The following is a 16495-nucleotide window of genomic DNA, read 5'->3' on the forward strand; positions in this document are numbered from 1 at the left end:
GTTATAATTGGCAGTAATGATGTCAGACATCCGGCGCGCGAGGTGTTTACTGTGTAGTCGACAAGCGCGGCGTTGTCTTGTCCTGCGCAGATAACGGCTGATTGATGGTGCGAGGGCCGGCGGCGAGCGGGCGGCGAGTGCCGATACTGGCCCTTATGGCCGCCCAGCCAGCCTGCCCGCCTGCCAGCCAGCCCGCTTGTCGTACGCTGCGACGAGCCCGCGCTGGTCAGCTCAAAGCGCGTTCGGTGGAAATGGACCGGAATTCGGTCGCCGATGAGAAAGCTGTTTATGTTCACCTCCGAGTCTGATAGTGAAATGGCTCACACTCACGCTAGTAGTGAGCTATGGCTGAAGGTCTCTACGACTACGACTGTACAAGCACATCTGTATGATTTTATTTCAGACGAGTGCAAACTATTTCATTTAGGTACATACTCATAGGGAATTTAATTCCAACAAGATATCTACTAAGTACCGTATCGTTAATTACTATCTTATTATCCGAGTTTATGCAACCTGTTTGTAAGATGCCAAAGATTGCGAAACTAGTATAGCAGTCGCTGGTTGGGGCGGCGGCGGCGGCACATCGCTCACCTCCCACTTGCCGACAAGCAGTACTCTCACCCACAAAATACAAGTAAACAACCGAAAATGTATTACCTTAAATATTTATTTTACGCTCATTACTTGACTAGATTTATAGCGCACTTTGCGTAATAAGACAGTAAATAAGTAAACACTAGCAAAGTTAATTCTCGCGAAATGCTCTGGATAATGTTTGTAACGAAATCCCGAGTCTGTAAAGAGGCGATAAGTAAACATATGTCAGGTAAGCTTTTAAATAATAGACGAGTGCAGTCGCGAGCTTACATAAATATATTGAATTAACACATGACGTCTGCACCGTCTCGGGCGCTGCGGCGGCGGCGGCGGCGGCCGGGGCGCGAGCACTAGCTTCTTGAACTCACCTCTCATCGGGCAACGAGATGCAGAGCATTGTACCTAGTTGGAATCGAAAACTTAAATGTTATATATTGACACACACATTTGATCGTTGCCGTTGTGACATTCCGAATACAAGTGTACGATTGTTTTATATAAAATGTTTAGAAAATATTTTGTAAATTGTGAGATAGAATTTGTAATTTCTTTCAAATTATGTTTGCGATTTACCTCATTAAATAGGCAAATATTTGAAAGAAAGGCAGAGGCGGACGTACCTGTACGTGATTCACATACAATTTAATAAAAATAAAAAATGTTTAATTTTGGCTAAAAGAAAACCTAAGGAAGTGTCCCTTTAGTAATAAGTGCCGACGAGCGACGCGACGACACAAAGTCGAAGCGCGCCGCGTCCATTCAAGTACATAGAACACAGCTTTTGCAGCTGCGCGCCTCCACCGGTGTTATTTAACTCAGTACATGTATTATGTTTCTTCTTCCTGTTTTGACCTGATCATTCATTGAACATCGTTCAAGGTTGAGTATTGAAATTTACCGGCGCGTAACGCCGCGACGTGCCTTTGCTATGCGGCGGTCGCGAGCTCGGCCGGTGCGATTAGTGCCGACCGTCAACGCCGGTTTAAATCTTTTTTATCCAGCATTTCGACGTAGCGGCCATCAGAGATAGATGCTAAGCAACCCCAGCGCAGGTCCGAACCGGTCGGGGTCGACGGCCGCCGCGCTACACATTTGTGTTCGCTAGATATTCGACCTTATTTACTTGATCTCGCAGATGAATTATTCATATTCGATAATCAGTATTGAATGAGTCATAATCATAAGTGATTCCTAACATAATGTTTAATAATAACTATAGTTGATGCGAACGACGTCAGAGTAAGGATATTTATATATTTGACCGTTAACAATAATAAGACGATAACTGCGCTTCTAAACGTTCCTCGCGCAGATAGCTCGGACAAAGGTCGTCCTTTGTACGTTAAGTTGTATAGATACATACATATTTATATTTCTATGACTACGACGATCAGAATGTCCATCGCACAAGTCATGTCTGCTCGCCATCGGCATGACAACAAACTAGAACTACAAGTACCTACACAACTTATTGTTCATAATTAATCAATAATAAACAAATAATCAAATATTGTACGTACTGTACAATATTGAAACCATTATTTCTCAAACATTTGCATTTTGCGTAGGTAAGTGTAACTCAATCGCGACACGGCTATTTAAATTTTCTGCACAATATGTTCCCCGTGCTGTCCCCTCCCCTGCATGTCGGGTCGTAATACAATAGCCGGTTGCGGCACTCCTTCATTTTCTAGGGTATCTTTAAACCCCTCGATTAAAGCGCGCGGCGAGGGGGAAGCACGCGAAGCGAGGGCTGCGGGCGGAGTATTCGCTAACGAAGAGTTGGCGACGCTTTACACGCCATTGACAACACATTATCTTTTGGGGTTTCCATGTGTTTGTTTGTATAATTCAACTAATGACACTATGTAATGTTAACTATCGCTATTAAATTAGCAGGTGGCAGGCGGGTACTGAGAGAAACTGTGCCTCTACACCGCTACCCGCACGCATTGACAGACATTCTTGTAGGTATGGTGACTGTTGTACTTGTTTCCAACGGTTAGTACTCAGAGTATGCAGAGTGCGGCCAAAGTGGACCGTGTACGTGCAGTCTGCAGTTTGTTGTTGCAGTTGCAGCACTCCGCGTGTTAACGAGCGGACTAATTGCCACTCGGCCGCGTGACCGGCTAACCGCTTCATCTGCACTTTGTATCGTCACTGTGCCCACATATGTCATGTGTTTGTAAATACTATGTCAGCTTGTAAGAAGCTCAAGATCCTGATGGAAAACATTGTGTGTGTTTATCAATGTCGTTAATTTAAAATTTGAGACACGTCTTGTCACCAATCTTGTTTACAATCACTTACAAAAGTTTCATGGCTTCGTATAGCTTTTGTAAGGTTTCATCACCTAAATTATTGCCTCTATTTTACAGAAAGTCTACTAATAATAAATATATGTTCGGTTTTTAATAAAAATTCACCATCAAAAAATGAAAAAAACATAGATCACTAAATATGTAACTACTGCATTTGTTATAATTGGGGAAATACATAAAAAGGACATTTAATATGACTGTATGTACCTGGGTCGATTCCTTCTCTGTCACGTTGCCTAAGTTTGAGTTCTTTTGGATTTGTTCTTAGTTCTTGGAGCCCACAGTCCATAACTACAATGTTGTCTAAACTTACAAATTGATACAATTTACATGTAATTATCTACTTTTCTTATATTAATTCCCCTGTCCGTCACATTGAAGATAATGTGGATGAATTTATGTATCATTGTTACGTTACATGAATCTTCTAAATGTATTGCAAACGATAGCGGCATTGTAAACAGCGCAGCTGCAAATCAGTTATAACTCGAGTAGATTTATAGACGATAATGTTTTCCAAATTGCCTTTTATCTGATGTATGTTCGCGCGGCATCTGGCGGCGAATGGCGGCGAATGGCGGTAAATGGCGGCGAGTGATGGCGTGTGGCCGCGTCTGACCGCCGGCGCCGGTACTCTCTACCTCTAGGCAACAACTCGGCCAGCGGCGGTAAATCGCTAGTTTGATACCAGATGACTAGTGGCTACATGTTGCGTATCTTTTTACGGCCGCTTTGATTAGTGTAAGTGTAAGTAGCGGCGTCGTTAAATAGACTTTGCGGCGGAGTTTTTTCGAAATTGGCTCAAGACCAAGACTCGTTAATTACCTACATCCCGGAAAATACAGACATTGAACTGTTTTATGCGGTTTGTTGGTCAAGTATGTAAAAGTGTGTGGGAGTGTATGTAGAAGTATGTATATTAATTACTGACTGGTGACGGTGTAGAGGAAGTACCGTCAGCGCCGCACCACCTCGATATGTTAAACAGAAGTAAATAGATCGATGTTTTTCTGAGTTCTATTACACCGAGAGCCGAGGCGGTGTGTACACTTTATTCGTTATTCTAAAGTTTATGTTAACTTCGACTGTCTGAACCTAAATTGTTAATTACTTCATTATGTAATTAACCGTAGTTTAAAATGTGTTCAGTGAAATTTTGGACTGATGAAGTGAACAATCCGAAGGAAACATAAGCATTACGGCGCTTCACTGTGACGCGCTCCAAAAAGTTTACTTTCCAAGTAACAAGATATTTCAACAGCATGCTAATGAAAACATCCGTGAGTTGCAGTTGCAGCTATACCCACAGCGTCACATCACACGTAGCGAGCACATATTCTCGCCTAAAACTATTATAATAACAAAGTCGTCTAACGACATGTACCTATTAACTGTTCTATGTTTTGTGGAGCCTTTTCGCTATATCTCTCGCGTAATCGTGGACTCGCGGGCTTTTTTTTGTGCTCGCACATTATTTTGGAAACAGATGTCAGTGTATTCGATATCTGTTTACCGAGAACATGGCCACATTGTAGAGTTTTACACCGAACCGCACCAACTCCATTGTCGCCAGCTTTCTGCGGAAGCGACGGACAAACATCAGCCGCCTCGCAGACACTGCACGACTAACACGTACTCGACACAAACATTTAAAAGCTACTTTCTGCTTGTTTGTTGCAATTAGCATAATTGATTAGGCGAGGCGCGGCGATTGTACAAACAGTATGAATCAATAACATTCGAGCTGTTACTTCCGAAGACTGAATTACGCGGAGTTGTTAGCCGCCGCTTGCTGAATTGCGGTACAAATTAATACATTTGCGTCATTTATATATTTTGACATGAATCAAACTAAAGGAAATTATAGGTAATGCGATCGCAGCGAGCAGCCGCCGCCGCCACCGTCGCCGCCGCCGCCGCGCCGCGCCGCCCCGCTCTACACGCCGCTGCGCACAAACCACATTTCTGAAATAATTGCGTACACGAGGCGAGGTAGGCGGCATACATCGAAGTCAACGGTATAATACTATCCAGTGGTCAACAACAAACTTGTCAAAGTTGTCTCTCTTGAAATCGCCTTTATTCAATCAATTGCTTATTTCATATTAAAATACCATAGAAGTACCAATAACTGTACCTTCTTGTATATACGAGTATACTATGTTGCGGTGTGAAGTTCTTGTTCTTTGTTAAGCAAAAATAGTTGTACTTATATAACAATTCGTATTTAACCTTCATAAGGCCCCGTTCCAGTAAATTTAGTGTCATAACAAGACATTATCAAAAAGTGTATAATGGTATTGTAATCAGGAACATTCCACACAGCGGCCGTAATCGTGTGCGGCGGAAGGCAACGTCTTGTGGCCCTTATCAGTGACACGACTGACACGAGACTAGAGACTGGAGACTCGACACACATAATTTACTGAATATTATCTAGTCGCGGTGAAGAGAGGAATGGAGTGGTGTGCACAGTGACGTCACAGCGGCCGCCGCGGCCCGGACGTGCCGGCCGGCAGTCGGCAGGCAAGCGCTTTCACACGGCGCGCTCAAAACGCGCCTCCATCTGCATGTTGCCTTTCTGAGCAAAACATCACGCAGAACATCACGCAAAACAGACTTATGTTTAACATAACAAAGCAGGAGCCCATCAACTTTACGTTTAAGACAGATATTATTATTAGCCAGAAGTGAGATATCTGTACCACTTGAGCTCAAATGTCATATTAACTACTTTAGAATTATGTTAAAATGTAAATGAAAAACACTCATGATACATGATTATTCCGATTATCGACAAACGTCATTCTATTATTAGCTGACTACGTTATTTTTATTTCGAAACTTTGTTGCAATGCTATAAGTTTCCATTTTGTAATACAAATTTTACAGGTTACGAGGTTGCAAACGAGACAAAATGTGTGATTTGAATATTGTGTTTAGGTAATTAAACTACATAGTTATAAATCCACTCGACATAAAAAAGAACTCGTAATGAAACAATATCATGCAATGAACTACATACAAAATGCTGAGTGCAAGATACAACAAGGTGATAAGAGATGTCTCTTCGAGACCGCGTCTGTGTGCAGCAATTTGGCATCAAGGCTTCTCGCAAAATTCTATACAAAATATTTTTTATATTATAGCAGCGGGAACTGCACAAAAGCAATCCGCTTGCAGACGCATTTAAATTTATACGAAAGGTCAGCATTAGCGCAGCGTAAGATAGCAGTGTGTTCAGTACGGTGCCCTCCGCGGTGCGGTGTGCTGTCATGGCGGACACGATTACAATTTAAAATCAAACCCCCGCAGGTCGATTTCATTATCGAACTCCGTACAGGGCATCGTTTCACGTATCACAATTCATGCAACGGCGGTATTTTAAATGCGCATTTCAACAACCTCAATACTAACTTTCGCATAAATCAAGGGCACCCGGCCAGCTGCAGCGGTGACGCGGAGTGCGACATTTGTATTTTATCTTATATGCCTTCTTCATAAACGTAAACCAGTTTGCTGTTGTACTTATTATATTTGATCTAAGTTAAATGAACGCGATCTTAATCCTTACACTATAGTTATACTCGTGTCTGTCTTCTTGTGTGCGAAAGTGAAAGCGCAATGACACAGATTGAAAACAAATTCATTTACATACAATAAGAGTGGGCAGACGAGCTCCGTCTCCACGCATAGTCTTACTAACTAGAAATCATCTTAATTCCTCGGATCTAGCTAATGTCACCCGCAATTTCGTCCGCGCGGTTTTAAAAAATACTAATTACTAGCATATGCGTTCTTCCACAGTGAGGGAGCCGTTCTGGACTTACATAAAAACATTCAACCTTTCATCTTTTTAAAAACTTTAGCATTTATAGTAATACAGTAAGAAGTTAGATATGTTTTGCGTTAGTAATTAACTATGCAATCTCTGTTCGAACTTTCTTATCCTGTGCCTTACTGAGTTTGCGAAGTAACCCTCTAGAGATAACTGCACTGCGAATACAAACAAGGTGAATGGAGGAAGAGACGATATCGTATATTGAGCGTAACAATACCTTATTACACAAAAGGACACAATAATTAAATATGTGAATAAAAATGCAACTTTTCAATAGTATTTGTAGGTGAACTAAAAGGTTGCTGCAAATAAATCTTATCTTGAGTTACTTTTACAAGTTCATCTTAATAAAAATTTATAATTATGCCGTGATCCGCGGCTCGGCCAACGTCTGCCCTACAGCCTGCAGCAACACAGCTTGTAGACAAACACTGCATGTTGCACGCTACACTCCGCACGCTGCACATTGCACACTCCATTGCATACTGCTCGCTGTCGCTGCATGTTGATGCACTGCATTCTGATACTCCGTAGTGTCGTCGTCGTTTGAATGAATGATAATGTTCTGTTGCGTAAAAGAAAAATAATATTTCACACTTGCTGTTCTAACACTACGAATTCTCGTCCTCGCTATGTTCATTGTCTACACTTTACAATAACTCATATTTTACTGTTGTTTCCGAGAAAAGAGAGAAGTAGAACACACAGATTAACACATAATAATATGCATCCTGTACAATAAATAATCATGAGCCCGCCTCTAGCTCTCTACATAGCGTACTAATGATCGGACAACAGAAGGCTCACCGATAGTAAATTGATATTCATTGAGAGATGAATGGCAGACTATTTATATCCACAACACAATTCCTATGCGATCAGATAGCGGCAATTACAATGTTGATTGCAATGGAAAATAAATGCGTTTGCATAAATAACGTGGATTTAATGTGTTCCGGTCCGGCGCAGTAAGTGCAGTCATTTGCAGGCACACCGCGTGTCGCTGCAGCGCTGCAGTGCGCAGGCGCCTCTATGTATACATGTTCGTACATACTCACACCAGGAAGTGATCTGCGAGGGCAGCTGCCACCAGAGGCCGCCACTGACGTTATTAACAGAATGCTCACGTACATAGACTACCATATCATTATTACTAATATATGTTATACTGTTTACAATAAAATAAGATTAGAGATGTTACTACTTCGGAATGGTTACCCTTTATAGCAATTTTTACATAAATCACTAGATTGGTAATTGAATCAGAGGCTAGACGCACGACAGTGCGACGCTGCTCAACGATAGCCCAGCCGCATAACAATGGCCCTGTGGGATCAAGGAGATAAAGGAGGGTGCATACCAAGTGCCCTAATCTGCGCCCCCGCGGCCCTTCGCCTCGCGCCCCTCGCCCAGCGCCCCACCTGATGATAGCTGTAGGTTATCTCATATAGGCGATGACATCACATAGTTACATTTAAACTTATCTTGATAAAATTTAGTGATACGTTGCAAGTAGGCCCTAGCATAACGAGGTTGATCTAATATTTTAAAGTTAAAAACAATTCTGGTATTTATCGGATATCTTCACAGTACCAGACTCATAGCCGACAAGAAGTACGAGCTGGATATTTCGCAGCAGGCGGGACAGTAAACCTATACAAATCTTAAATAAATAATCAGTTTAACTTAGTAAAAGCCATGTCGGCTCCCTTCCGCATGGAACGTGTTCTGTACCGTTTATAAAATCGTTTGCGGCGCTAACTGTTTACTATAACTGTGTTGAAACTAGAGTAGGGCGTTAAACAAACCCGGTTTCTTTGTAATCACACCATTGAAAAAATACTAAGACGTTTTAGCAAAACAGAACGGTTATTTTAGGAAATTATAGAATAGAGTTAAAGTGTTTTGTAGCATTCAATGAAGCCGAACTGCCACGAGTAAAGTTTATCGCACAAAGGCCACCACTAAAGAAAAAGATCTGGTATTTACGGAATTTTGCTTGAGAATTTTTTACCTGATGGTTACTAATGTTGTTCAGTATGGTCAGTGCAGTGCAGTCGAGTATGCACGGCTCCTGGTATGGTAACAATAACTAATAAGGAAAGACGACAAACAGTCATTAAGATGGAGTACTAAGTAGATAATGTTTATGTAGTTATGGTTCGTCGACAGAGCGTCTCGTCAGTAAGTCGAGCTGATGCAAATGTCTGTTATTATGATATTGTTTTGAACTGAAAATTGTTTGTATGTCGTATCGTCGTGGTAAGAGACACACAATCAAATGGTACAGTTGTGTTCTGGTGGAAGGAACCTTAGCAGAGTGGTGCATTGTTAGACGAGGCAGCGACACGGCACGGTGCGGCTCGGTGCGGCACTGAGCGGAGCGCTGACACGGTCACCGCGCGCTACTGTTGTGCTAACGGTACTCGAGCCGTCGCCGTCGCCGTCCCGCCTCGGCCCCGGCCTTGGCCCCGCCGCCCCCGTCGCTCCCATACGCTCAGTACTGAGATGTACTCTTACTGCTCGGTACTCACCGTCTGCCACATCTTACATGTTAATATCATATTACATTACTTAAAGTTTTAATGTAAATCTACTCGATTTATGACTCCGCTGAAAATGAGGTACCGCGAAGATGCAGTTGTACCACTTGTGCGTCATGGTTGTTTCTGTGTAGTCTCGGCGATGACTGTATCGATTACTGTCGCCAAGGTGAGCGGCCTGCTCGTTTCGTATACAACTATATTACTTATTGTAGTTCCGCTGAACTCCCAAGTAAGGTGATCGCTATCATGTGTCAGGCATCCGAGCGCTCCCCCCCCCCGCACCCGCGCGCATACTGCCTTAGCCTCTCCTACAAGGCCAACGATGTATCTTGCGCACAAAAACCTGGCGAGGCGATCGTTACTCCCTATAAGGGGACGACATGTTTCATTGGACGTTTTAATGGCTTCAAATAGCAATGGATTGCAAAGATACTGTAAAACTATTGAAGCTAGAAGTCAGCGAAGTAACTCGAATAATGTTTTTATGTTCGCAGTAGCTAAGGTTGTAGGCGAGCAGGCGAGCAGGTCGAGCGAGTGCCGCACGCCGAGTGGCGAGTGGCGTGTGACAGGAATGCTGCCCTCGCTACTTGCTCACTACGTAATATGCAAGTCGACTTGACTGCAGGCGAGTTGGACAAACCACAACTACCGATCGCTATACTGCGCCAATCGCTAGCCGCTAGCGCAGTGTAACCGATAGAATAAAACAAATTCAATATAACCTCTTGTCCTTGTTTGAACGTAAATATCAACTTTTTAACTGGCACTTGAGACTTGAGCTCGGTGAACTGAGAACAGTGGCAACAAGTCCTAGGTCGGAACACCTTACTTTACCGTTTATAAAAATAGAGCAATATTTTTCTTTATGTCCAGCATTAGGGATATACATTTTTGAAGATGAGGCTACAAATAGATTTTGTTAAAAGCGTCCGATGCGATCTGTATTTATATGTGCGTCATTAGGTTGAGCGTAAAATTTTATTTTAAAATTATTTACAGCGAGATCGTCGTTTAAAGTCGTTTTCTGTTGTCGCGCTGGGACGCTGGGACGCTGGGACGCTGGGACGCCGCGCCGGGACGCCGACGCCGAGACGCGCCCCTCTCGCGCTCCGTTTGAACATTCCCAACATACACATAAAAATTATTTTAATGCGATTTTATTGATCTTTAAAAACATGGCGGGCGCCTGCAGCGGAGTTACGATTACTTTGTATAAATCTTACTATAAAAATATTTTTATAACGGTAGTAATCTGATTAAAAATTAGAGTAAGTGTATTTTTTGCAATATAATCGTATGCTTGATGTAGAGATACTGGTACATAATCGTACAATGAAACAAGGACACGTGCATAGTGTTAATTAAAGTAGTACCTGTGTGTGTATGAAGGTTGCAAGTTGGAAGTGTCATTGAGGCGCAGGTAGCTACACATCAGTCGATGTTTGCAGAGAAGAATGTCTTTGTGATGTGGGATACTACTAAAGTGAACACATGTCCGCAACAAACAACATTTATTGTGCTGGCTGATTGCCGCCGCCGCCGATCGGGTTTTATTGCTAAAAGTGTATGTTATGTGCAGCACGATCTCGTATGTTGGTACCTAGCCGCTCAATAAACGACGACAACTTACGTCTTAATATCACATCGTTTGTTGCTTTTCAACGTGTTTACAAATATTTTAAAGTATAAAGGTAAACGTTTTCGAACTACAAAAAGTAACTTTATGCTATAGAATAAATCAGATAGGTATAAAAACGGATAACAATCACGAATTTAAATTTATAAATTATACACAAATATTTGAATGCGTGACTGTTAGTCATTTTTTATACTTGTTTTAGATACTCATCTATATTTAGTTTATCATAATGATGAAGAAAGTTTAAATCATACGCTGTGGAATGTTTCATTTTCAATAGAATAGCAATCGGGTGAGTGAAACATTTGGTGTGTTTGAATCAAGTTTGAATGATGTTCGCGAAATGATTCACGAGCGACGCCGACGACCTCGTGCGGCCGGACCAACTGACCGGCTAATAATAAATCATGTGAGCCGGAGCCTATGTGAAGTCGGCCACCGGACACTGGCCGCGCTGGTATAGCCGCATGGCCGACTCAAGTCACCTGCCTGCGTGGCCAACGTGGCCGGCATGGCCTGGCGGCCTGCTCGTGAGAACTCAACAGGAAATTGTTTAGTAAACAAACATAGATCGCTCCCAAACCACCGTAACACATTAATCATACTAGTTACATAAACATGCCGGATGAGGCCTGGCGTGGAAATCAAAACAGAAATTTATAAAAGTTAGTCGTGCGACCCAGATGAACGGCCGGAACTCGCGGATTTTCTCTTTGTGCGGTCCTACCATACATACACACCTTACCTCACTGACTTGCTAATTTCGTACCACGTCATCGCTCGTTATTGCGACATAATCATTGTTTATAACTTGTGGCGGATGTTACCGACCACCGTGGTCTCTATTGCTATGACAAGCAGGGACTGAAGAAGAGCCTGTTTTTTGTTAGAAAAATTACTGACATGTATGACAAAGATAGAAAACGATGTACTCGTAATACTTTGGTTTATGATTAAAAAACTGTAGCAGTGGGAACATTTATTATTATACTGTAACTATATTGATATTAGTTAATAGACGAAACAATGTAAGGTCTCACGTTCTCTACTTATGAATAACGATTGTCGTAGGTATTAGTACTGATCTAGGTCCAGCGGCCGAGCAGCATTGCACCTTTATCGTCAATGGACGCGGCTGCTCGTCAACAAATGAAATCTGTTTGCGGCAGATTGGATTGAATGCACTTTAACAAGCCTCAATTGGCTGAATAATTCCTGAATCAAGATTCAGCGCGGCCGCGGCGTCAGCCGGCCGGCAAATGCGTTTGCTTGTCTCTTTACGACGCTATGAGGAGACCTACCACAATGCATCAGAAGGACTTATATAATACTTCCTCGTTAATACAAAGCTTGCGATGAATTGAATGTAACGACTCGTCTCAAAAGCGATATCATGATCTGTGCGATATGTAACCACAAAGCAGTTAATTTTATGGTAAACTGCTTTACAGCTGTTAACGCATCGTTTACAATGTTTCAATGTTTAATAAATTCTATCGCACGAGAAAATCTACAACAGCTGTTTTATATAAGTGTAAAGATAAGCAGATTCAAACAAACAAGATCGCCAACGCTAAGTAGCCATCACAGATCTCTGCACGTCAGAGTTAACACAAAAACAGAGCCGATGTTTACATCAACGGAAAGTTTTGGTCCGCGATTGATCGATAAAATTAGTATGTATTTTGTTACGTGCCAGTAAGTAGGTCTGCAGGAATAGACGTAATCCTTGTGCGATACAGTACGTGTTGCATATAGTATGGAATCCTTTTAAATTGAAGGTTTGCCAAATTCCTTTAGCCGGGATCGGATAGACTCTGTGTTGGGTGCGCTTCGCTACAACAGGACAATAAAATACCGACGCAAACTGATAGAGCAGTTTATTTCCGCAATTTGGCTTCAACTGTACCGCGTGTGGTGCCGCGTCTTCAATAAATTCAATACGTTTAACTAATAGTTTATTTTGGTAAATCTCACGCTTCTCCAAATAAACATGTAAACAAATATCGTTCGTGTTTTAATTTGACATCAAATAAAATTTGAACATACGTGTTTTATCGTATAATTCTTAACTTTACGTAAAGTAATACTAATGGAGTACTTCACTGGCGAGGTTGTAATCATATACGAGGTTGTTGTTGTAGATGCTATGTTAATTACAAGTAAGGTTTCAGCGTAGCAATGTGGTGATAAAAAACAAAATCATAAAACTCGTCTTCGTTCTAATGAATAGAACGTGACGAACTCGAGGTACTAATGCACTAGGCACTGTAATTAGACACTAGGCTCAGGGGAGACACTTCACCTGTGAACGAGGTCGCTCCAAACAGATCCCTGCGAGGTCTCTGTGACCTCATGACATATTTTCGAGTTGAGAAATAAAAATTACAGTATTTAATAAAAGGCATCTTTTCTATATCAAAGTCTCCTTCTTAAACTTAGATTTAATATTTTTTATTATATTAATATGAGTAAGTCCTGAAGGTTTTAATTAAATGCCCCGCCTCGACGTCTGGATTTAAATTGTTTGCGACACGTGTGTGCCGCGTGCGTGCCGCGTGTGTGCCGCGTGTGTGCCGCGTGGAATTAAAGTGGCCAGGTTTATCTGCGCACCGCACGCGCTTGGCTGGAGGAACTGCGCACGGCTCTCACCGTGTGCAGTAAAGCGCGCAAAATATGTATAACGCATTTGAACAGACAAGGAAGCGATCTATCAATAACAGAGACTCGCTTTGTGAGCCTAAGCTTGCATGGATATTATCAGCCAGCGCGTTCAAGTCTCGCCTTTGATTGTACGTTTCATTTGAATAGATATGGTTTGATCTACCTCTACATTTAGTGAACTGTAAATCAAATAAAAAAACCCGTAAGGTTTAATTACGATGGTTTTAACTTACATACAAATCCACAAACATAAAGATATACTGAAATTTTTATGATAACTAATCCATATGTTGAAAAGCCTCATCTCTTGGAAAAAGACATGTTTTTTTACAGGAAAAAAGCGAAGCTTATCAGCTTATCTTAGCAAGCTAACTTATTAACTTACAGCCTCTTAAAGTACAAAATTGACAACGTTTTGTATTGCTTATGCAGTTCAGTTAAACTTGTGCATTGAATGGATCGTTTTATCTTTAGCACTGTATTAATAATTGCGGGTGCGAGCTACGAGCATACCAATAAGCCTTAGACGTACAAATGAGGTGAAGGTGTAGGCGTGGGGCAGTGTGGGGGGAGTGGGGGGAGTGCTCAGGGACGCTAAGGGCATAGCGACACGCGCAACAAGCGGCGAGCGACCGCGTCTCGCTGCGCCTTCCTTTTGCTATTTCAACACACAATTGTTGCGTTATCGCGGAATTGTAATCATGTGGGCGACAGTTTATGAGCTGTAAAATTGGTTGCGTTTGCTACCCGAGTGTATCGCGGCTGAGGCGTTGTAAAAGTCTCAGTGCGTGACCACCCTTAGCGCAGTGGACGTGCCAGCGTGACGTCGCTGCCCGGTCTGCATCACAATAACATCTACGTACTTACTGCTTTGTTAAATATGTACATTTATTATAATATCTTAGTTGCATAGCTGTTACATTAAACAACGTTCATATCACTGAGCACTAGGCAGCGTTAATGCAGTTAACAAAATTCGTTGCAAGTCATAACATGTACATAAATAGAAATAAAAGAAGATTGTTTGGATCATTTCTCATATTCATCATATTCCTTTTAGGTTTTTTTCGTTACAAATACAGAAGCAAATGAGTGTCAGGTTACAGTATGGTCGCTGACTTCAATGAGCAGAGTTGAAGGACATGAGCAGTAAGGGCGCTGGCACACAGAGCGCGGGCGGCTGCGCGGCGCGGCGCGGCGAGTGGCGCCGCCGACATCATTAGTTGCAACTTTGAGTGTTTGTGTTCGCACTTGACACATCGTCGTGGGAATACAGCCCACATGTGAGCTCCATTTTACATTGTATTTCCATCTGTACTAAGTATTTCTTTCTATAAACGCTAAATCCTAAGAAAAACAGCTCTTATAATATTATAAATGCGAAAGTTTAGATGGATGGATGTTTTGTAAAGTTTGTAGCCAAAACTGCTGAACGGATTTCAATAAAATTTGGTATAAATGTAGAGGATAGTCTAGAAGAACACATGGGCTACTCACTTTTTTTTGTTATTCCATGTGGACGGAGTCGCGGGCGACAGCTAGTGTTTATATAAGTTGTACAGCGACGGTATTTATACATTTTTGTATTTATCTTGAGCTCAGATTTCCCGCGGGACTGTTCTATTCACAGTCACGTTTCTGACATGATCATATTATTTGTACTGAAGGAAAAGGTAAAAAAGGGAATAAGAAATAGTAAGTAACTACTTAAATTGTCAAAAGTGAGAAGCTACATTTATGTTAGCGATGGATCAATTTAGTAATAGACTGCTGCTTTCTAAAGTTGAAGTTCAAAGGAAGTTTTATGATTTAAGAACAAAAAAAAAGTATTATTTTACCTTAATAACAAAAAAATATGTTTCCAAGCAAATTCAAGAGACGCATGTATTATTGCAAGTAATTGTACAAATAAAATTTACCAAATAAGTTAACGATTTGCTTAAATGTTACATTTGTATGTGTTTATGTCTGACACCCGAGCGAGGTTCATCAACGAGACGGCGTGGGTCGGACAGACCCTATGAATAAACATAGTACTTACTGTATCAATGAATACCAAACAAAACGCACCTTTATGTTAACGAACGGTAGCTTATTAAGAGTTTATTAGTTACCGCAATATTTATGATAGAATTATACAATCCTACTAATTTTATAAATGCGAAAGTTTAGATGGATGGATGGATGTTTGTTAGCGTTTGTAGCCTAAACGGCTGCACAGATCTCCATGAAATTTGGCACAGGTTTAGAGCATAGTCAGGAAGAACACATAGGCTACTTTTTATCCCGGGAATAGTTAGGTTCCCGTGGGATTCATTAATTTAGTTATTTAATGTTTACTCGATCATTCTGCAACGGTTCAACATATTTTATTGAAATTTGGCACAAATATAAAACAAAGTATGGAATACACATGGGATAAGCTTCATCCCCGAGAAATGTCCGGTTCCCGAGGGATACGTAGCTTTTTGTAATTCATATAGTTCGTATGTTTTCTAATACCACCCGGACGAAGTCGCGGGCAACAGCTCGTTTTCTATAAATACATTTACAATTTCTTTTAGAGGTAAATTACTAAGAGGATCTCTCGACAACACATGTGCCTGCGGTGAGCTGCGCCTGCGCTAGCGCTGTTCACACAACATACATTACTCACGTCTGAATCAGGCTTAGATATGAGAATTAGTCTCGAGTGATTGACTCAGATACTCGATAGCCTAAATTTATTAACAGCAAGTGCGAAATGCTCGCCGATACTTAATAAAGTGCGGTCTGCTCCGATGTTAAAACTACTTGTAAACAGTGAATAAAACAAGTTACAAGTTAATTTAATTGCACATAGCTTTTCAATACTATTTAGGGTATGTTTCGGCGCATGCTCACG

The sequence above is a fragment of the Papilio polytes genome, unplaced genomic scaffold, assembly GCF_000836215.1.
Source record: "Papilio polytes unplaced genomic scaffold, Ppol_1.0 DF824270.1, whole genome shotgun sequence".
NCBI classification, from domain to species: domain Eukaryota; kingdom Metazoa; phylum Arthropoda; class Insecta; order Lepidoptera; family Papilionidae; genus Papilio; species Papilio polytes.